Source organism: Sciurus carolinensis, chromosome 17 (assembly GCF_902686445.1).
Source record: "Sciurus carolinensis chromosome 17, mSciCar1.2, whole genome shotgun sequence".
In the NCBI taxonomy this organism is placed as follows: Eukaryota; Metazoa; Chordata; class Mammalia; order Rodentia; family Sciuridae; genus Sciurus; species Sciurus carolinensis.
This window is the reverse complement of record NC_062229.1, coordinates 25,997,885-26,022,166: the sequence shown is the minus strand read 5'-3', so window position 1 is coordinate 26,022,166 and position 24,282 is coordinate 25,997,885. Positions and strand designations below refer to the sequence as shown.

At 43.5% G+C, this 24,282-nt stretch overlaps 1 pseudogene; it reads right to left on the bottom strand.

The window, feature by feature from the left end:
* Window positions 1–11,167: 11,167 nt before the first annotated feature.
* LOC124968245 (uncharacterized) lies at window positions 11,168–23,797 on the bottom strand (annotated as a pseudogene).
* Between the last annotated feature and the right edge of the window lie 485 nt (window positions 23,798–24,282).

The window sequence follows — 24,282 nt, the reverse complement described above, 5'->3', positions numbered from 1 at the left end:
ATGCCCGACACTACGTTACAAGGTTTACCTATGGAACCTAAAGTCCTTACATGGAAATGGTTCCTCCAAAATCTGTTAGCTGATTCCACCACCCGTAGTTCTCAGTCTGCTGGCAGACTCACAGAGCTGCTGGCCACTTCTCCTATGGCCGCCCCCCCGAATTTGCCTCCGGAGCGTTCTTTAAAGCCCATTGGTCGTTGGGGTGCTTCCACTCCCTCCACAACTAACGTATGGTACACAGACGGTTCTGCTACCGTCCGCAATGGCACTACCTTTTGGAAGGCCGCCGCTTACCGCCCCTCTGATGGCTGCGTCCTCTCGGACCAGGGGACGGATAGCTCCGCTCAAATAGCTGAATTATGTGCTGTACTTCTTGCAGTTAGGCACTGCACTGCTGAAGGACATAAGGTAATTCATATATTTTCTGATTCTTGGTCAGTTTGCAATGGCATAGCCATATGGTCTGCCAAATGGATGTTGACTGATTTTTGTATCAACGGAAAACCTGTTTGGGGACAAGAATGGTGGAAGGAACTTGCCAACTCTCATATGACTATCCTGGTGACCCATGTGGATGCACATACGGGTAAAACCGATGTGCACTCCTCTATGAATGAGGTTGTTGATAAGCTAGCTAAAACCATGACTTTGAAATTGGTTAATACGGCCCCCTGGACTTCTGAAAGTACAGGAGACCTCAAAGTAAAAATTAAGAGGAAACCTAATTGGACGTGTGTTTCCCCTAAAACAACTACCCTGCCAGTTTCGCCTACCGAATTAACTAAGTTACATGTGGCACTTGGCCACACAGGCACTCATGCCCTTTACCGATGGTGCTCCACCCGTAACATTAAAGCCTCTTGGCAGACATGCAAGCACGCGATTAGGCGCTGCACTTCCTGCCCCAATATGCTTCAACGCTTCAGGCGCAACCCCCCAGCATCTACGAGTACCCCAAACCACTTCAACCATACGGTCCAAATTGATTTTATTGGACCCTTACGTAACAAACACTTTGTATGTACTATGGTTGATACTTCTACTGGCCTGGGGACAGCTATTGAGGCTGCTAAAGCTAACCAAGGCGCCACCATTTTCGCACTATGGAACTGGGTAAGCCATTTTGGCACTCCCATTATCATTGAGTCTGATCAAGGCACCCACTTCACTGGCGCACAGGTACAAAAACTAGCTTTGGAATTAGACATACAATGGAACTTCCACCTCTCCTATAACCCCACCGCATCGGGCTTTGTGGAACGTTTTAATGGCTTATTAAAACAAAAGCTGGAAGCCCTTAAAGATTATCCTTTCCATATTGCCATCCACATAGCTTTATATGAACTTAACAACAGATGTAGACTACATAGAAACTCCCCGTTTGCGGAAGTATTCACCAAAGACTTTTCTTCCTACCCCAGCGAACCTTCAACCGCCCCGGCCATACCTTCTAAGGTTGTTCACAAGGACCGAAAAGACTCCTCTCTAAAGGTACGGGACATTGTTGCTTCTGGACCTGGAAATTCCTATTGGACTTCTGGATCTAAAGGAGAACTCTTCCTGGTAAAGGCCAGGGACATTACTCCTGTGGAATGCAGCCTCATCTGGTCTTGCTGCGAGTGATCCAGTTGTTCATCTTCCTCGCTTGTGGATACACCATACTCGCCCTTGCTGGACACTTCACTTTTTGTAGCAGCCGCAATTGCGCCCACGACAACACCACTTGCGATGATCATGTACGCTATTGGTCTTGTTTGGCAATCGTCAACCTTACCTTCTGCGTTTTGCCGTAGTCCGTATGTACTCACCTATATTCTACTTTGCCTTTGCCTCTACGATACCTCCGATGCTAATAGTGACCCTCTAAATTCCACCCCTGGCTCTCCTGTCAGTGCTACTAGCAACCCTCCCACTACCCGATGGTACCTTAAGGATATCAAATCCTGGAACATTACCCATGCCCAACATTTCAGACATCTAGTCTCTTCCTATCTTAATCTCCATTCTAATTCTTCTATCGTACCCCACTTCTGGCTCTCTCAACCCTTTTTAAATAACTATACCGCCGCCCAACAACTATTCTGGACTAAATATGCCTTTTGTAATAACAGACTTAGACACATTACTCAAGACTTCGTGTTACCATGTGAGGAATACTATAAGGCTAATGTTACAGGTCTTTTTAGCCCTGTCTGGCATGCCACTGATACTGACACAGGTTGGGATGACTCTAACATCCTTGAAGGGAATCCCCTTCGCTGTCATCGTATGGAGCTTGTTAGAACTACTTGGGCCCACTCTCCTCATTATATCTACCATTTTCAACAATTAGGTTTACAATATTTCCCTATTTCTGTTAGGTTTGAGGAATCTAATATAACTATCCAATATGCTTTCGATAACGAACCCCCCTTCACCTGCAGGGATGCTACCCGATTGTCCTTGATAGCACGTATGTTTTCCCTGTGGGAGGAGGAAGGCCCAATAACTGATTATTCCCCTTGGTATGATGACTATGCAAATGCGTATGACGATGAATATGAGAGTACGGAACCTACTCCAACGACTCCTGCAACTACGTCAGTATCTCCTACCATTTCCCAGCTCACCACAACCACTGCCAACACAAAACCTTATAATCTATGTAAGACAGGAACTAGAGTCCAATATTGCAAACCTTCCTTTCGATGGCCCCCTCTTATACCCGAACCTTTTGGTACTGTTTGTCCAATTAACATCTCTGCTCTCTTTGAGAAACTCAATTTACCTTATAATGCCTCCCATGATGTCACCCTTCTTAAAGACAAAACCAACAAGGCTAAAGTCACTTGTGTAGCTGACTTCCCTAACTTGCCCATCTTTGGTAGATTTGAAACACTTAATGCTTTCAGCCCTTACGTAGTAAAGAATATTTCTTTTCCCCCTATTGATAAATGGTGGGACATAATGGCCCTAGGCACACAAACATGGAGATATCCCCTGGTCATCACTGATCCTGTTCCCCAACCTTTTGCAAATTTATTGAACTCTGCCCCTCAGGCAACTTCTTTCCCTAGGGGACTTTCACCGTTTCAAGTAACTTGCTTGCGCTCCGTCTTTGCCACTATGATTTTCGCCTCAAACGGAACGGCCGAAATGGGCTGGTTCTGCTTCCGCATTCCCCCATTACCTAAAGGTTCTGCTTCTGTCTATATCCAAGGTTTGAAAGACAAGTTTAAATTGTTGGACACAGTCGTACCATCTTCTCGCTATGTCCAAAGGCTCTTCAACTTCACTGGCATAGTATACGCTGGCAACAACACCAATAATGTGGTTTTGTTTGCTGAATATACTGACCTTCACATATACAATAGAACCAGACATGCACAACCTGACCACTTCTCGTATTTTTCTTCTCCTACAGAACAGAATGTTTCTACCCCTTTTTTTTCTTAGACGCATGATATGGGAATGGAGGAACGGCTCTGAACCTTTACCTAGTGCTATGCCCATTTGGAACTTAACCCATATTTACCTCTTTAATAGTTCCAACTATAACGCTTCAAACCCTGCACAGGCACTATCCCCTTATTATTCTAGCCCTACTGTCCCAGTTTTTATCCTCACTGATTATTCTTCCAAACTCAATGTTTCCCTATATAGACCCGATGCCTATATGAGACCTAGCCTCAGAGGTGCACAAACTGGTGGATCTGAATCTAGACCTTTCCCTGAGTTCTTTCCTGTCCTCAACCTCTCTGATCCTTATATTTCTGATAATATTCATAGGCTACACCTGCCCTGCTTGCCCCCGATACACGCCAATGCTTATAACGATACCTTGGGATTCCCCTTTATCCCTAAAACTGGTCTTTACCGCTGCCATTGGTCCCCCATTGGTCAGAAAAATCTTTATGCCACTCATAGGTCTATATATTATAACCACTCTGTTTATGATGTACCCATGAATATATACAGTGCTTCTGTTATAAACTCTTCTTACTATCCAGAACGCTCCACTCTAAGCAGGCTTGACCCTGCGGTCACTATCATCAATTATGCTTATCCTGCTATCCAGGAGATTACTTTACATATTGATCAAAATCCTTTCCCTAATACACCATATATGTACCCCCACTATGGGTGCTCCAATAAATCAATCACTGACTCTATTGTTAGGTATAATGTTGAGGCCGCTGACAACCATTCGGTATCCTGGTGGCTCACGGCTGGCATGGATTTCTCCCGCTGGCCGCGACCCCGTAAAATTGGCTACCTTCCTTACTACTTTTACATGCTGGCACCCGGAAAGAATAACCGTTGGTATGTTTATGACATGGTGTCCCATACTATCCTCAAGAACAACACTGACTTAGTAGATAATTTCAGATACTCTGATGTCTATGAAGTAAAATTGGATCATAAAATGTGCTATAGATCTCTAGGCTTAGAACCTTGCTTGATCCACAGAGGAGGTTTTAACTCCTCCTATTCCTGGATCACTGCTCACTTCCCTCGCTCCGTTATCTTCCCACCTTGGAATCCTATGATCTCACAGACTGCTCCTATGTATATGCCTCTTACTTATGCCCCCATACGTGTTCTTATTCAACCCGTCGTTACTCCCATCCATCTTGTTTTGGACCTAGCGGAGATCTCATCTAATCTGGACCCCTGCGCACTCTCTACTCCTGCTGTCCTCCCTGATCTCTATTACAACCTCCAGGGAACTAAATCTATGCGCCGCCCGCTACAGGCCATGGCTATTGGTGCCTTCCTGGCAGGAACCACAATAGGCTCTCTCATCGCTGGCGCTATGACAGCGGAACTCAGAGCTGAACTCACCTCTGTCAAATCCTTGGTAGATCAGCACTCCAGGATTTTGCATGGTGTTTCCAGAAACCTACATACTATGAGTGCCTTACTCGATAAGTTACAAGCTGAATACCACATCCTTCACTCTGAACTGCGCTCCTTACAACAATCATACGCTGTCACCACTAATATGCTCACCTCTGCCGTTAGCCATCTACAAACTCAGCAAGAGTGCCATCATGTTGAAGCCCTTCTTCGTGCATCCTTTATGGATTTAAGGTCTTTGTTCCTTACAGGCATTGGCCAGGAGACCAGCTCTATGGTCACTATTTTAGATCCTACCCATGAGAGTTATTGTGACAATGGAAAATGTTCTCTACACCTTTGGGAAATATCTACCTCCCAGGCTATCGTGGCTTACAAAACCAAACCAACCCCACGCTACGTTGATGGTACATGGTTGATGCCCTTGGAATCTATGTATTGGGCTACCTTCAATAACCTCAATTGGTTTATTCCTGAATCTTCATTGTGGAAATTCGGGAAAAATACAGCCATTTCCTTTGAATTGATTAAGGACGTACCACCTACTACTGATGTCTCGGTACATCTCCCGACCTCGTCTATATCTGACTTGGGAAATTATAGGATCCTCACCTGCCACTCTGGCAATTATTCGGTACAACGCTGGCATAATGCTTCCTTCAATGACTTTGTCGACTTGAACCCCGGCTGTCACCTACACTCCAATGTGATGATGGTCCGCCACATACCTTTGGACAAAACTGCGCTCACCCACGTGGCATACATCTCCAACCATACCTTTGGACTTAATGCCTTTTTCAAGACTCCTGCGTACGCTGATAAATTGGAAGCTACAGTACAATCTTCTCTTCAGGCCATGAATAACCTTTTTGCACAAAACAAAAAAGTTTACAGGGCTTATGATAAAGCCATCTCCAAGGACATTAATCAACTCAGCCATTCCACCGCTCACATACAAGCACTGGTGGAACATTCTCTGTTGACCCCTAGGCATATTTTCCAGGATAGTCACAAGGATTGCACCATCTTTGGATTTTTCCGCCGATTGGTTGCTGCTGACTTTACCTGTATTACCAGATGGAATCCTTGGCACTGGATAAAACAGACTATTTCTCTGCTTGTCTTTATTATTGGCGCTCTCATCATACTCAAACTACTTCTGTTTACCTGCAGACGTATCTCCGCAGAACAACATGCCAAGATTACCAAGCTACAACTCTACCACCCACCGCACCACCTCCCAGCAGAGGCGTAGACGCTCTCATCACAGAAGATTCCGTCCTAGACGCAGAGTGGACCAACTGGAAACCTCCCACGCATCTCTCTGCACTTTGTGCATTTCCTTCCATGTACATGACTTCTTTATCATTGCGGCCCTTCGCACTTATACTCCTGAGTCACTTCATACCCTGGTCTGCCTCGCTAAATCCCTAACTCCTCGTTTATTACCTTGCACCATTTGTTCATATACATTGCCATCTCTGGTCCGCTTCCAACCATACACATTTCCCACACCTCCCTCATTACCTTCTTTATTGACACATTTATGGACTCATAGGAACCCTGATAACTTTTTAATGAAAGACTATCTTTTCAACAAACACCCATATCATAATCAGGCCTTATTGGGCTTACTCACGGCCATTCTTAGATCTCCTACTACTAAACACGTTGATGGTTGTGCTTGGTTTGCAAGCATTGATCTCTTATATCCTTCTTCACTCCATGATTACCTTACCCCCAGTACCCTGCGCACACTACCCACTTTGGAATTCTTATGCTGGAAGGCTGTGTTACAACCTTATTTATTCCGCTTATGGAAATATGTCTATTTACACTATACTGCCCCTCCTCTCCTTTCTCTCCATGACTACTGTATACCTAGCTTTTCTGACTCCTGCTTTTCCCTACTTTAGGTTTTTCTTCGCCTTTATGTACTAACCTCTGGCTATGGACCACCTCTTCCGGCGATATGTAATCGGCCGGCCTCACCGCGCAGATTCTACTTACATCTGCATAGATGGCTCAGTCTTTGACCTGAACAAGCTCCCAACATTGCTCCAACCACCTGCATCTCACTCCTCCTTCATGATGGACTACTACAACCAGATACTTCCTGAATACGTGCTTCATTTGCCCGGACACGAAGATCTTCTCCGGAGACTCCTGAAGTACTGTTATGTTGGAGACCTTGTTACCCTCAGTGGAGCGGCGACTCCCCTTTTGGGGAACCCACCGCTCCAGGGGACGGACTGATTGGAGCATATAATTGGACATGAGTAACTCCATGCTGCCAGACCAATCTGACTGTGTAATTTTTCTTTTCTCTCTGTCCTTCCTTCCTTTCTGTGTGAGCCATACTGATATGCTAATTAGGAAACCCTAAGGTGTGCAGTGATATGCTAATGAGTAAACCCTAAGGTTTTACAGTATGATAAGGAATGTGTGCTGTGCCAAAAAACTATGTGTGCTCAGATAGTTATGCAAATTATGTAACCCTAAGGTTTTAGAGTGTGATAAAGTGTGTGCTGTGATTTTTGCTGATTTTAAAAATGTATAAAAACCCAACGTTGTAACTGGACCGGTGGCAGTCCTCCTTGCTTGCCTCCCGGAGCACGACTGCCCCGTCGGTACCAGCCACCATTGGTCATTGCCTCGCCATCCTCCTAGACTGTTTTGCTGTATGAGAGAACCGTCAATAAAGAGCTACACATTGGACCCAACTTCTTGGTAAGAGTCAATTCTTGTTTCCTCTGATCTGTACCTCAGGTGAAGGTTCCTAGGTGCACGTCAAGAAGAAGACGCGAGCCGGGTGCTCGCGTCACTGGGATGGCTTCAACCACAGCAGCACTTCCTTAGCTACCACTAGCAATGGCCAGCCACACAATCCACCCCCACTTAACTCTTCCTCTCACCCAATAGACGTGCCAAACCCCAGGGTTGGGCAAGTCCTCTCAATTATGTAAACAAGGGTTTAAATGTGTGCACTTCTAATTGGTCTATTAAAACCAGTGCTTGAGTGTAATCAATTAGAACAAATTGAAAGAAAGATAGAGAAAGAAAAGGAAAAGAAAATTAGCACTTGACTATTTCATGTTAGCATCCCTCGTTTACATGGGCTGAACCATCAGCAATGCCTTAAAAAAATCCCTAGGCAAAGAACAGCCCGCAGTATCCTGCCGTATTGCAGGCGTCTTTTTCTGCTTAAATAAATCTGGCTGCTTCACTCTCCATTGTCCATGGATTTCATTCTTTGGATTCACAAGACACAGAACTCCCTTGACACCAGGCTCGTCTGTTACACCATCAGATCTGGAGGACAGGGTCTGTGGGCTGCAGTCCTGTCTTCATGGATCCCAAAGTCTCATAATCTTGTTAATTGCTGATGTAATTAGGGTAATACTTTGGAAAATGCCTTGTTTCTGCTTGGCGTTATGGCTTTCCTGAGATGTGTAAGCAGTGATTAAACAAAGATCTGGGCTCTTCCTGTGGAGCAATTGACTATAACAACCAGGTTTTTTGGATTTGTTTGGTTGTGTGTGCGTGACCTCTTTTTCTTTTTATTTATGAAACCAGACCCCTCAAACCTATTTTTGGAACACTTATTCTGTACTAGAATACATGTTCCCCAAGTGGGTGTCCTCTTAGCTCAAATAAACACTTTCTCAAACACTCGTATGAGATTCTGGGTTCTTGGTTGACAGTTATCTTGAAAGAGCAGAACCAGATTCGGTGGGAGACTAGTTGCCAGGACTCCTACCTCTCTAAGACTGCCTCATTGCCATCACCTGCACACCCAGGGGAACACAAAACCTTAGCCTCCCAGGGCCTCCACCTATTTCAGTCCATGGATAAACTGTAACTAGGCTTACCTGGTGGGTGAAGAATGGTGCTACTGATCAATATATGGAATCTTGGAGGAACAGGCTGGTAGGTAGAGAAGCGGCCTGAAGAAGAGCTGGAGCAATGTGGCGAGGCTGCCACTTCCTCTAGGAGCAAATGTCCTCTGTTGCCAGTACCAGAGAACTTAGGCTACAGATCCAAAGCCATAAGACCATCTGCATCACTGGTGGGCATGCTGCAAAGCTGCTGTGTCCATGGCCAGGTCGCTGTCCTGGTAGTCTTCTGGTATGTGCTTCCTAGGGGCCCACCTCAGCAGTCAGTTATCTCTTTCTATTGCCATTGATGATGTCCACCTGTGCTTTAGAGCTTTTTTTTTTTTTTTTTTTTTTTTTTTGTGTGTGTGTGTGTGTGTGTGTGTGTGTGTGCTTTAGAGCTTTGCTTCACTCAACTTTAATGCTCTGGTCACCCAGAATGAAAACAGAAATGGATCCCAAACACCAGAGAGATGGTGATGTTAAGAAAACGAGATTACGCATTAAAAAACAGAATTCAGGGGACAATTTCCAAAAGGTGGTGGACAAAGTTAAGGCAACGTATTACAGCTGTCAGTATTTGGAAGCTATTTTCACCCCTTGGAGCAAAGTACCTGACAAAACTGTGGTCTGCAGATGAGGAACACAGCAAACCCATGTTCCAGCACAGAGGAAATTAGTAAGTAATCTGAAACTGAGTCTCTTTTGATCTCCTTCCAGGGCCTCCTATTGTCCCAAGAGGAAGGCAGGAGATAGTCCAAGAAAGTCAGCCTCCCAAGTCTCACAGCAGGGTTGAGAGGGACAAAGAGTACATATGGAGGGGCAATTGGAAAATATCCAACTCATGCAAAACAGAAAGTGGGAACTGTTCATCAATGGCTATTTTGTTCAATAAGTTCCATTTTAAGTAATTGAATTATTGGGTAATTGACTTGAAGAGTGGGGAGAGATTCATAATGACCCATAATAGGAAAAAAAGAGTTTGGGAGTTTTGAGAACAAAATTTCTCCATCATAGAGGGTCTTGTGCCAGTTCTCTGTTTGGGGTGTGCTTACTGGATGTTTTTCATCATGGTAAGCACTTAGCATGGATAGCACCAACATTTGATGTGATCAAACAGATCAACAAAGATTGGCTTTACTAGCACTAGCAAAGCCCTAGGGTCAGCCACTGGGACCCTGATTTGGGGGCAACTAGATTCTTTTCTTCAAAATATTTTTTTAGTTGTCAATGGATCTTTTATTTTATTTATTTATTTGCAGTGCTGAGGACCAAACCCAGGGCCTCCCACATGCCAGGCAAATACTCTATCCCTGAGCCACAACTCCAGCTCTGTGCAACTAGCTTCTTGAAGCTCAAAGAAGTTCTGCTAATTATTTAAGTGACTTCTCTGAGTGCCCAGAGCACTCAAGGCTGTAACAATGAGGTTTCTTCACTTCTCACAATTCTTACTAGCAGTATTTCTTGAATGCTTTATCTTCTCTCAAACTGGAGCAGTTTTCTTGGTAAGAGCCCTGCGTCTTCTGAACTTTAATGTGCATGAATGCAAATCACCTGAGGATCTGGTTAAATTACAGACTTGAATTCAGAAAGTCTGGAGAGGAGACAAAGAGTATGTCTAACAGATTCCCAGGTGCACCTAAGATGGTTTGGGACTCTCACGGTGAGACAAGCACTGAGACAATGAAATAAACCCCTGGGTGCAATAAATTATTTCTCTTTGTAGCACAGCATATTGCTTCTCTACCTTTGTGTTTGTTTTCTTTTTTTTTTTTTTTCTTTTGCTGTTTCTGAGGTGATTTCCAGCTTAGCTACATCCCCAGCACAACCAACACCCACCCCCTCTTTTTTTTCCTTCAGACAGGGTCCTGCTAAGTTGCTGAGGTTGACCTTGAACTTGTGATCCTCCTCTGCCTTCGTCTCCCTAGCAGCTGAGATGATAGGCATAAACCACCACATCTGGCTCTTTTCAACAAAATTTGTCATGAGACCCTGGTAAAATCACAGAAGCAGAATGTTTACACAAGATGAAATTGTTTCAGGAGAAAACCCTAAATAAACTCTGAAAGGAAAATGAGACACAGACGAGCAACACAGAAACCAGGTGAGGAGATCCACATGTAGAAAGTTTTGTCAGTCAGGATCTGACAAAGGCCATCACTCAGAAAAAAAGTGAGAGAGACCAAAAGAACTTAACTGTAGGGTATTTTATAGGGAGGGTTTGGACTGCTTGTGTAAGGCCATATGAGCTGTTTGTGGTAAGAGTTTGCGGTGGGCTGCCGGGACAAATAAGGAGGTGTTCAGTTAGGTCAGTTAAAAAGAGGCGGGGAGGGGAAGTTATATTTTAACTTTTGTTTTCTCTGCAAGTATCCCTCTAGGGTGGGAAAGCGAAACTTATTTTATAAAGTGGTGGTAAGGATTTAAAATGGCTGCGCAGATGTTAAGCCTTGGACCTAACATTCCTCCCTTTTTTGTTTTATATTGGACCCCTTGGGGATGTGGGCGGAGATTGCTCTTCTTTCAGCGCGAGTGGGGCGTAGTCTCAAGATGTAAGGGGTGTGGGAGGTCATTAGAATGCTGTCGAGGATGTGACTCTGGAGGCAATGGCAACACTTGGATGTAGTCATCATCTTTGGATAGGTCTGGTATTCCCCGAGGATCATCTGGTTGACCGTTTGATTAGTGAAGATCTTGGTTTTTCCTAGGACGGCTTCCTGGAGGCACCTGAAGAGACAGGGGGCTAAGAAAGTCAAAGTTATCATGGCAGTTAGTAGACCTAAGAGAGGGAATACCCAGGTCAGGAAGGGGTTCCCAGGGGATGAGGAGAGAGGGGGAAAAAACTGGACGTGAAGCCCTTTTGTCGGATTTTTGTGGCCAGATCTTGTAAGGTTTGTATATTTTGTTCAATTTTTCCGGATTGATTGATGTAGTAATAGCATTGTTCCCTAAGAAACAGGTTCCATCCTTTTCAGCTGCGAGGAGGTCCAGGGCCCGTCTATTCAGTAGGACCACCTCCGCCAGTGAGGAGATTTGGGGCTGGAGGATGCGAATGGCTTCCTTGGAAGTCTCAATATATTTGGCTACCTCATTACTCAGTTATTCAAATTGTTTGGATAGGTCTAAGCTGTGTCCAGAGCTCCCCACCCCCAACCCCTGAAAGTCCTAAGGAGGTGAGGGAGGTGGTTAGAGTGACACCTACCAGAACTGGGGGAAAGGCTGTGCACCCTTGTTGGGTGGTTGGAGTGACAGTTAACATAAATTCTGGATAACTATAAAGAGTGAGTTGAGGGGAGTGCATAACCAGTTTGGAGTCCTATGGTGGAGGGTTTGATGCAAGTACTTAGAGCATAAGAAGTAGGTGCCCTGTGGTCAGAGATTGAAGAAGTAAGGGTGATGTTGGTGGAGCATGGGAGGTGGAGGGGGGTGTTCTTGGAGGTGCACTAGCAAGGTTCAGTTGACCCCAAAGAGTGTAAGGGGATATCTTGGGGAAGCTTTTGTGGGTTTGGCATGCAAGTATTATGGGGGACTGAGATATTAGAGAAGATGACTGCTGTGATTGGGAACTGGTCTAATGGGGCACATTTTGCAAAGCAGTTCCTTTGATATAGAGATTCGTTGACAATTTGGTGAAGAATTTTAAGAGAAGAATCAAGTTGTAACCATGATAGCTTAGGTTGGGGGGATAGTTGATAAGAGAGGCAAAAGGCTGTGTCTTTGACTATATTGATGACCACATCTAAGGACTTATTGGGGTCCTGACCATAGGTTTTTATAATTTTAATAGAACCATGTGGGATTGTTCCCTTGTGGAGGTTAATGGATCCTTCAACTCCTTGTTCTCATCTTGGGTCCCAAGGATCTGGTATCCTGAAGGAGAGATATGGTTTGACCTTTTGATGTTGAGTAGAAGTATGTGGAAGTTTGGATAATTGACCTCCTGGTTTTCCATAAGAGGGGTCAGTATAGTGATAGTTACATGACCAGGATGGGCATCCATTGCAATAATTATCTATGCATGAGCCTGTGTTTTCAGATTTCAGGCAGAAGAAAATTGGTGATGATCATATGATTCCACAGTATATTGTTCCCAGTTAAGGCAATTGTCCTTGAATGCTTTGGAGAAGTCAAATGCAAGGATGATGGGTTGTGTTCAGCCTGAGCTTCAACAAGGGATTGATTTAAATAGGCAGGGAGGATTAAATTCAGTAGCATAGATTTTAAATTGCCAGGTGAATCTGGTCCCTGGAGGGTGAGATGTCCCAAGAGGGAAGCATGTAAAACAGAAAAGAAGAGGGATGGTGGGGATTATTCTCATAGTATAAAGAAGGAATGAGAGATAAGTAGGAGGTGTGGGTATAGGTATATTTCTTGTGGGGTGAAGTCAGAAAATGATCCTTGGAGGTGGAGATCCTGTACTAGTGAGAGCAGATTGAAGGAGTGGAGTTGGGAAAAGTCAATAGACAGTTCCTCCTGCAAGATTTGGAAAAACCTATAATATCAGGAAAGGGTGATAACTTCACTCATTGGGTTGACTGGTTCTCTCCCGGAGTGTGGTCATTGGTCTCGGAATCCTTGGGAATTGAAGGGAGGTCTGGAGTGGTGGTTCTTGAGAATTGCACCTTGAGGGGCCCTGTGGGTATGACCGAATATGAGGGAGAATGGAATAATTTTAGGTGGGAATTGTGTATCCAGTAGGGAATGCCTTCAAGGCCAGCCGCTGTGGGGGTGGTGAGTATTACCCGATGAGGCCCAGTCCATTTTGGTGTAAGGTGGGAAGAGGAGGGGGAGGTTTTGTTGGGAGGGTTAAGAAGTACTAGATGACCCAGTGAGAGAATTGAAGGAGAATGGGGGTCAGTATTAGGTTTGACCAGAAGGTTATCTGCATGTTCCCAAAGGAGGTTCCTAACGTAAGTGAGTAGAGGGGAAAGAAGGTGAGGGGGCAAAGGTGACTCTGGGACTGGGAGATTGAGGAAGGAGATAGGTCGCCCTTACAAGAGCTCAAATTGGGAGATGTTGAGAGGTTTCTTTAGAGGAGCATGGAGCCTCAGGAGGGCCAGAGGAAGGCTCTGTATCCAGTCTAGGTGTAATTTGAGGGATAGTTTGGTGAGGGTGGTTTTTAGAGCACGGTTGGGGTATTCTACCTTTCCAGACGATTGTGGATGGTAGGAAATGTGGAACTGCCAGGAGACATTAAGGGCTTTGGCTACCAGCTGTGAAATATGAGAAGGAAACTCAGGACCATTGTCGGACTGAAGAGATGCAGGGAGGCCAAATGGAGGAATTATGTGTGTAATAAGGGTAGTGGCTACTGTGGAAGCACATTTGCTGGTGGTGGGGAAGGCTTCGACCCATCCCATGAAAGTGTCAACAAGGACCAAGAGATACCTTTATAGGAGGCATGTGAGTAAAGTCCATTGCCAATCAGAGCCTGGGAGATGTCCCCTCCCCTGATGTGATGGGAAAGCAGGGGGTCAGAGGTTGGAGGTAGGATTGGTTTTTTTGACAAATGTCGCAGGAGGAGGAAAAGTTAGAAAGGAATTGAGAGTCTTTGGGGGAAAACTTGAGTTGGGAAGAAATGGAGTGCCATAAGGAGGCAGTATTTGGGTGAAAGAACTTATGGAGGTAAGTGACTATGTGTTGGGTGGTTGGCTGCATGTTAAGTGGAGGACATTGTGGTGAGGGAGTCACAGGAGGGGAGAGTAAGGGAAGGAGATGGGGGCGTTTGCGAGTCTGCAGGAGGGCAGCTGCTCTAGCCTCAAAGTCTGCCTTGTTGTTGCCTATTGAGACAAAGGGGGAGTCAGTTTGATGAGACTTGCAGTGAGAGATGCTAGTGGCCATGGGGAGGTGTGAGGCTTGGAGCAAACCTGAGATGTAGGTGACATTGACAATAGAGGTGCCTTTGGTGGTGAGGAATCCATGTTCCTTCCAGATGGCCAAGTGAGAGAGGAGTATATGGAAGGTGTATTTAGAGTTGGTGTAAATGTTGAGGGAGGACCCCTTGGCCAAAGTAAAAGCCCTGGTGAGGGCAATAAGTTTAACCTGCACATTGGATGTGTTGTTGGGAAGCGAGGAGGCCTCTAAAACTGATGTTAAGGAAACTATGGCATATCCTGCTAGGCAGGTTCCTTCATGTGAGAAGGAAGAGCCATCGGTGAACCAGGTATGAGTTGCTTGAGGCAAAGCTCCTTCTTGTATATGGGTAGGATGTGGAAGAAGCTCTTCCAGGGTTTTGATACAAGAATGAATGGGAAGAGGAGCCTGAGGGATAGGAAGAAGTGTAGCAGGGTTCAGTGGAGGGCAGGTAAGAAAGGTGAGGCTGGTGTCCTCCATTAGAGATACCTTCAGGGACAGGATGCAACAAGGGGGAAGGGAATGTAGTCCCTTGTAGGTAAGAAGCTCTTTAAGATGGTATGTCAGCAGAGCCCCAAAGGTAAACTTTTTGGATTCATTGATCACTAAAGAGACAGCAGCTAACATCCACAGGCAAGGGGCCCAGCCTTCGGTGGTGAGATCGAAGGATTTTGATAGATAAGCCACAGGGGCAAAGGTTGGTCCCAGCATGTGTCCTAACACTCCAAGGGCGAATTCTTGTTTTTCACTTACATAAAGTAGAAAGGGGCGTGAGAGATCAAGCAAGTGGAGGGCAGGTGCATTAAGGAGGGATTCTTGGAGCTTAGTAAAATGTGTGGTGATGGGTTGCAATAGGGGTTCAGAGAGTGAGCCCTGGACTGCGTCGTATAAAGGCTTGGCCAATACAGAATAGTTGGGGATCCATGCACAAAGGAATCCTGCTATTCCCAAGAAAGAGAGAATTTCTTCCTTAGTGGAGGGAACTGACAGGTTACCAATAAGGCCCTTTCTTCTTCTTTTTCTTTTTCTTTTCACACAAGAGATTTTCTTTTCTTTTTTTTTTAATTTATTTTTATTGAAACAAATGGGATACATGTTGTTTCTGTTTGTACATGGATTAACAGCATACCATTTGCACATTCATACATTTACATAGAGTAATGATGTTTGATTCATTCTGTTATTTTTTTCCTTCCCCCCCACCCCTCCCACCTCTCTTTACCCTCTATACAGTCCCTCCTTCCTCCATTCTTGCCCCCCTCCCACCCCCCATTATGTGTCATCATCCACTTATCAGTGAGATCATCATCTTTTGGATTTTTGAGATTGGCTTATCTCACTTAACATGATATTCTCCAATTTCATCCATTTGCCTGCAAATGCCATAATTTTATTATTCTTTATAGCTGAGTAATATTCCATTGTATATATATACCACAGTTTCTTTATCCATTCATCAATTGAAGGGTATCTAGGTTGGTTCCACAGTCTGGCTATTGTGAATTGAGCAGCTATGAACATTGATGTGGCTGTTATCTCTGTAGTATGCTGATTTTAAGTCCTTTGGGTATAGGCCGAGGAGTGGGATAGCTGGATCAAATGGTAGGTCCATTCCAAGTTTTCTAAGGAATCTCCATGCTGCTTTCCAGAGTGGCTGCACTAATTTGCAGCCCCACCAGCAATGTATGAGTGTACCTTTTTCCCCACATCCTCTCCAACATCTATTGTTGCTTGTATTCTTGATAATAGCCATTCTAATTGGGGTGAGATGGAATCTTACTGTAGTTTTGATTTGCATTTCTCTTATTACTAAAGATGGTGAACATGTTTTCATATGTTTGTTGATTGCTTGTAGATCTTCTGTGAAGAATCTGTTCATATCCTTAGCCCATTTGTTGATTGGGTTATTTGTATTCTTCGTGGAGAGTTTTTTGAGTTCTTTATATATTCTGGAAATTATCACTCTATCTGAAGTGGCAAAGATATTCTCCCACTCCGTAAGCTCTCTCTTCACATTACTTATTGTTTCCTTTGCTGAGAGAAAGCTATTTAGTTTGAATCTATCCCAGTTATTGATTCTTGCTTTTATTTCTTGTACTATGGGAGTCCTGTTAAGGAAGTCTGATACTAAGCCAACAAGGTGAAGATTTGGACCTACTTTTTCTTCTATAAGATGCAGGGTCTCTGGTCTGATTTCAAGGTCCTTGATCCATTGTGAGTTGATTTTTGTACAGGGTGAGAGATAGGGGTTTAGTTTCATTCTGTTGCATATGGATTTCCAGTTTTCCCAGCACCATTTGTTGAAGAGGCTATCTTTTCTCCATTGCATATTTTTGGCACCTTTGTCTAGTATGAGAAAATTGTATTTATTTGGGTTTGTGTCCATGTCCTCTATTCTGTACCATTGATCTACCTGTCTATTTTGGTGCCAATACCATGCTGTTTTTGTTACTATTGCTTTGTAGTATAGTTGAAGTTCTGGTATTGTGATACCCCCTGTTTCATTCTTCCTGCTAAGGATTGCTTTAGCTATTCTGGGTTTCTTTTTCTTCCAGATGAATTTCATGATTGCTTGCTCCATTTCTGTAAGGTACGTCATTGGGATTTTAATTGGAATTGCATTAAATCTGTATAGCACTTTTGGTAGTTTGGCCAGTTTGACAATATTAATTCTGCCTATCCAAGAACATGGGAGATCTTTCCATCTTCTAAGGTCTTCCTTAATTTCTTTCTTCAAAGTTTTGTAGTTTTCATTGTAGAGATCTTTTACCTCTTTGGTTAGATTGATTCCCAAGTATTTTTTTTTTTTTGAGGCTATTGCAAATGGGGTTGTTTTCCTCATTTCCCTTTCAGCTGTTTCGTTGCTTGCATATAAAAATGCTTTAGATTTATGCGTGTTGATTTTATAGCCTGCTATTTTGCTGAATTCATTGATGAGGTCTAGAAGTTTTCTGGAGGAGGTTTTTGGATCCTCTAAATATAGAATCATGTATCCGCAAATAGTGACAGCTTAAGTTCCTCTTTTCCTATTCGTATCCCTTTAATTTCTTTGGTCTGCCTAATTGCTCTGGCTAGAGTTTTGAGGACAATGTTGAATAGAAGTGGTGAAAGAGGACATCCCTGTCTTGTTCCCATTTTTAAAGGGAATGGTTTCAGTTTTTCTCCATTAAGAATGATGTTGGCCATGGGCTTAGCATAAATAGCCTTTACAATGTTCAGGTATGTTCCTACTATCCCTATTTTTTCTAGTGTTTTGAGCATGAAGGGGTGTTGTATTTTGTTGAACGCTTTTTCTGCGTCAATTAAAATAACCATATGATTCTTATCCTTACATCTATTGACATGATGGATTACATTTATTGATTTACCAATGTTGAACCATCCTTGCATTCCAGGGATGAACCCCACTTGATCGTGGTGCACAATTTTCTTAATATGTTTTTGGATACGGTTTGCCAATATTTTGTTAAGGATCTTTGCATCTATATTCATCAAGGATATTGGTTTAAAATTTTCTTTCCTTGATGTGTCTTTTCCTGGTTTGGGTATGAGGGTGATATTAGCTTCATAGAATGAATTCGGTAGGGTGCCTCCTTTTCTATTTTCTGGAATACTTTTAGAAGTATTGGAATGAGTTCTTCTTTGAAGGTCTTGTAGAACTCGGCTGAGAATCCGTCTGGTCCTGGGCTTTTCTTGGATGGTAGATTTTTAATGGCTTCTTCTATTTCGTTGCTTGATATTGATCTGATTAAATTGTGTATGTCCTCCTGGTTCAGTTTGGGAGGAGCATTTGTCTCTAGATATTTGTCAATGTCTTCGCTAGTTTCTATTTTGTTGGAATACAGATTTTCAAAGTAACTTCTCATTATGTTCTGTATCTCAGTGGTGTCTGTTGTGATATTTCCTTTTGCATCATGTATTTTATTAATTTGAGTCTTCTCTCTCCTTCTCTTTGTTAGTGTGGCTAAGGGTTTGTCTATTTTGTTTACTTTCTCAAAGAACCAACTTTTTGTTTTGTCAATTTTTTGAATTGTTTCTTTTGTTTCAATTTCATTGATTTCAGCTCTGATTTTAATTATTTCCTGTCTTCTACTACTTTTGCTGTTCTTCTGTTCTTCTTTTTCTAGGGCTTTGAGCTGTAATGTTAGGTCATTTAGTTGTTGACTTTTCATTCTTTTCTGGAATGCGCTCCATGCAATGAATTTTCCTCTTAGTACCGCTTTCATAGTGTCCCAGAGATTTTGATATGTTGTATCATCATTCTCATTGACCTCTAAGATTTTTTTAATCTCCTCCCTGATGTTTTTTGTTATCCATGTTTCATTCAATAGCATATTATTTAGTCTCCAGGTGTTGGAGTAATTTCTGTTTTTTATTTTGTCATTGATTTCTACTCTCAGTCCATTATGATCTGATAGAACACAAGGCAGTTATCTCTATTTTTTTGCATTTCCTAAGGGCTGCTTTGTGGCATAACATATGGTCTATTTTTGAGAAGGTTCCATGTGCTGCTGAGAAGAAAGTGAATCCACTCGTTGATGGATGGAATATTCTATATTTGTCAGGTTTGTCTATTAAGTCTAGGTTATTGATTGTGTTATTGAGTTCTATGGTTTCTTTGGTTGGATTTTGTTTGGAAGATCTATCTAGTGGTGACAGCAGTGCATTAAAGTCACCCAGAATCGTTGTGTTGTGGTCTATGTGATTCCTGAAATTGAGAAGGATTTGTTTGATGTACAGGGATGCACCATTGTTTGGGGCATAAATATTTACTATTGTTATGTCTTCCTGATTTATGGTTCCCTTAAGCAGTATGAAATGTCCTTCTTTATCCCTTCTGACTAACTTTGGCTTGAAGTCCACTTTATCTGATATAAGGATGGAAACCCCCGCTTATTTACTGAGTCCATGTGCGTGGTAGGTTTTTTCCCATCCTTTCACCTTTAGTTTGTGGATGTCTTTTTCTCTGAGATGAGTCTCTTGCTGGCATCATATTGCTGGGTCTTTCTTTTTAATCCATTCTGCCAGTCTATGTCTTTTGATTGATGAGTTTACGCCATTAACGTTCAGGGTTATTATTGAGATATGATTTGTATTCCCAGTCATTTGGCTTATTTTTGGTTTTTAAGTTGGCTTAGTTTCTCCTTTGAGTGGTTTTTCTCTAAGGTAGTTCCTCCCTTTGCTGACCTCCATTGTTGTTTTTCATTTCCTCCTCATGGAATATTTTGTTGAGAACATTCTGTAGCGCAGGTTTTCTATTCGTAAATTATTTTAACTTTTGTTTATCATGGAAGGATTTTATTTCATCTTCAAATCTGAAGGTTAGTTTTGCTGGGAATAGGATTCTTGGTTGGCAACCATGTTCTTTCAGACCTTGAAATATGTTGGTCCAGGCCCTTCTAGCTTTTAGAGTCTGGGTTGAGAAGTCGGTTGCTATCCGTATTGGTCTCCCCCTATATGTAATCTGATGCTTTTCTCTCGCGGCCTTCAAAATCCTATCTTTATTTTGAATGTTAGGCATTTTCATTATAATGTGCCTTGGTGTGGATCTGTTGTGATTCTGTACATTTGGTGTTCTGTAAGCCTCTTGTATTTGATTTTCCATTTCATTCTTCAGGTTTGAGAAATTTTCTGATATTATTTCATTGAATAGGTTGTTCATTCCTTTGGTTTGTATCTCTGTGCCTTTCTCAATCCCAATAATTCTTAAATTTGGTCTTTTCATGATGTCCCATAGTTCTTGGAGATTCTGTTCATGATTTCTTACCATCTTCTCTGTTTGGGCGACTTTATTTTCAAGATTAAATATTTTGTCTTCATTGTCTGAGGTTCTGTCTTCCAAGTGGTCTAGTCTTTTGGTGATGCTTTCCATTGAGTTTTTTATTTGGTTTATTGTTTCCTTCATTTCAAGGATTTCCATTTGTTTTGTTTTTTTTTTTTTTTGAGAATCTCTCTTTGTTGAAATGATCTTTTGCTTCCTGCACTTGCTGTTTCAACTGCTTATTGGTATTTTCATTGATTGCCTGCATTTGCTCTCTTAACTCATCCTTTGCTTCGCAAATCATCTTAATCATGTATAATCTGAAGTCCTTTTCTGACATTTCTTCTAACATACTGTCATTGGATTCTATTAATATAGAATCTAGATTTGTTTGGATCATTTTCTTCCCTTGTTTTTTCTTGTTGTTCATGTATCTTCCCCTCTAGCAGTGCAGATCTGGGGTATTGCAGATTTCCCCCTATAGGCTTATAGTGGCCCTATAGGTTTCCAAAACCCTTTCTTTAAGGGGAGATCAATATTAGCAGTGCCCAAATCAGACACTATGCAATCCTAGACCAAATAGCCCCTATGAGGACAATAACAAAATTGTCATAGTAAACAAAATGAGTTCAAATATTATCTTCGGTAAAACAAACAGGTTTGCAAAAAGGCCTGCAGTTTCTAATGGACGACAAAGAGGATGCAGAAGGATGTAGAATGTGGCTGTTAATGGGATAAGAAAAGAATATACAGAAGTTCTAGAAAATAGAAAGGGTGAGAGTGTAATCAAAAGAAATCGAATGTTAGCATGCAAAAAAGGGAGAAAGAGACTCTGAGGGAACAGGTAAGCAAAAGGAAAAGAGAGCAAGAAAAGTAAAGAAATAAAAACTTAAATTTTTTAAAAAGGAGAAAAAAGAAAATCTACTGTATAACAGTCATATACTAATGAAACCTCCCAGTGTTCAGTAGCCTGACGCATGAGAGGTACCTGACAATGAATTTCAAGCCTCCAGCAGGCATCGCAGGATGGGATTTGCCCCACGCAAAGATCGGAGCTATGGCTTCCAGGATTTATCCAAGACGGCCGCTCTGGCTTCGAAATGTGTTGGCAAATGGGGAGCTGCATCTCAGGGGTGGACGTGGTCAGCTGGAGGTCCTGAAGACAGGATGCGGTTGGTCCGGCAGGGGTCCTGGAGGTCTGGTGTGTTTGGTGTGGTTGAGGTATCCTGGAGGTGGGTGCAATCAGTCGGTCTGGGGTTCCGGTGATAGGGCGCAGTCAGTTGGTCTGGGGGTCCTGGCAGCAGGGAGCCGTCAGTCGATGTGAGGGCCCCAGAGGCAGGGAGTGATCAGTTGGGCTGAGGTATCCTGGAGACGGCATTAAGTCAGTCCAGCCTGGGGTCCTATGGGGCCTGGCTGTTGTCTCAAAGTGGCGGCAGCCACGTGTAATCAAACCTGCAGGTACTGTAACAGTGAACTTCCAGGCGACAGCAGGGAGCTGGTGCTCCACTGGTGGTCGGCGATCAGTTGGCTGACTGTTGTCGGACGATCGGGAGGTGAACCTTGTGCATTGGGTGATGGGTAGGTGTAAGGTAGGCGATGGACAGGTGAGAGGCAGACAAATGGAGGATGATAGACGCCTGACAGTGAGCAATCTGCACTCAAAAAAGGCGTCGATATGCTGGTAGACTGCAGGACATCACAGCAGACAAATGGGGTAAACACCAGGGGATCGATAAGCAGCAAAAACTGCCTCACTGAGAAATAGATGTCCTCTGCTTGAAACAGGAGTTATGGAGCGACAAGGAACGCAGCCTCCCTCTAGTCCGCCATCTTGGATCCCCTCATTTTTTTCATAGCCACTGTGATGCAGAGGAAGCCAGGAGAAGTCCACTAGCTTTGGTTTGAGGATCAGAAAAGGGTTCTGCTTGAAGCTCAAAGGAAAATGCAAACTCTGCAGGGTTCCTCCCTTCCACTTCCTTCCATTACTTGTATTCTTGATAATTGCCATTCTGGCTGGAGTGAGATGAAATCTCAATGTAGTCTTAATTTGCATTTCTCTCAGTGCTAGAGATGTTGAAAATTTTTTCATGTATTTGTTGATCAGATGTATTTCTTCTTCTGCAAAATGCCTGTTCAGTTCCTTTGCCCAGTTATTGGTTGGATTATTTGTGGGGGTGGTTTTTTTTTTTTTTTTTTTTCACTGAGAAAGTTTTTACTCGCTGCAGTCGGCAGCTCATGCTCCAGACAGCAGGCACCTTCTTCCTTGGCAAGGCGGTCTTTCTTAAGTGGTCCCATGAATGCTTCCTTCTCCTCCATAGTCTGGAAGCACCCATGGCCAAACTTAGAGGTGGGGTCAATGAACTTAAGGTTGATCTTCTCCAGAGCAGGTCGTTTGGTCTGTACCAGCAAGGACTTGCAGAGGGTGGGGACCAAGAAGCGGGTGCTCACCCGCTTCTTGGTCCCCACCACACAACCTTTCAGCATGAAGAAATCATTGGTCACTTCACCATAGTGGACAAAACCACCCAGAGGGTTGATGCTCTTGTCAGACAGGTCATAATCAGTGGAAGCATTATTCTTGATTAGTTTGCCATCCTTGATGAGGTAGCCCTGACCAATTTTGTAGATCTTCTTGTTGATCTCAGTGTGGTGATGGTAGCCTTTCTGCCCAGCCCAAGCCACAGAGAAGGCCGCATGGGCAGGATGCCAGGCTCCAATATAGGCAACCTTGTGCAGCCCTCTGTGGGTCTTGTGGGGCAGCTTCTTGGTATGCCAGCGACTGGTGACCCCTTTGTAGCCTTTGCCCTTTGTCACACCAATGACGTCAATCATCTTGTCCTGCCCAAACACCTGGTTCACAGGGACCTGCTGCTCCAGCCTCTCCTGTTCTCTTCAGTTTCTCAGTCACGGTGCCTCAATTCACCTGGATCTCCATCAGGTGGGCTATCTTCTGGCACAGAGGAAGCAGCCGCATCTGGGTATGGGTGGTAATGTGAATGACCTGGCAGTACTTCTTCATGCTATTGAAGTCCTTCTCCAGTTGCTTCTTGCCCATGTCATCCTGCCACTTCTTGCAATATTTGGTGAAGGCCTTCTTCTTAGATTTATGCCAGTTCTAATAGAAGCACCTTTTACGCTCATCATGATGTGCTCAGCAAAGATGGTCTTGAAAGTTTGGAGACCTCGAGGGGTTTCAACTAGCCCACAATGCCTACAACACCATGGGTGGTGTCTCCACTATGGTCACAGCCTCCACAACTTCCTTCTTATTCACCTTGGATCCTGGCCTGTCGACTTCCCACATGATGTGGGTCATGACAGCCTTGTAGCCCAGCAAGGCTGTGAGATGGCCAGGCTTAAAAGGGTCATCCTTAGGGAAACTCTTCACCTTCCCACCATGCCTGCTGCTGTGCTTCTGAGGCAAGAAGCCCAAGGATCGATGTCTGGGAGCAGAGAACTTCCTGTGAGACATCACACCGCCAAATCCTGCTGGTAGAGCAGGGGTAGTTGGAGATTAATGCTCTATCTGAGGGGCAAGTGGCAAAGACTTTTTTCCCCCTTCTGTAGCTCTCTCTTCGTGTTCTTGATTATTTCTTTTGCTATGAGAAGTCTTTTTAGTTTGATACCATCCCATTTTTTCATTCTTGATTTACTTCTTGTGCATTAGGAGTCTTGTTGAGGAATTCAGTTCCTAAGCTGTCAAGATGGAGATTTGGGCCTGCTTTTTCTTCTAGTAGGTGTGGGGTCTCTGGTTTAATGCCTAGGTCCTTGATCCACTTTGAGTTGGCTTTTGTGTAGGGTGAGAGATAGGGGTTTAACTTCATTATGCTACATATGGATTTCCAGTTTTCCCAGCACCATTTATTGAAGAAGTTATCTTTTTGCCAATGTATGTTTATGGTGCCTTTGTCTACTATGAAATGACTGTATTTATATGGGTTTTTCTCTGTGTCTTTT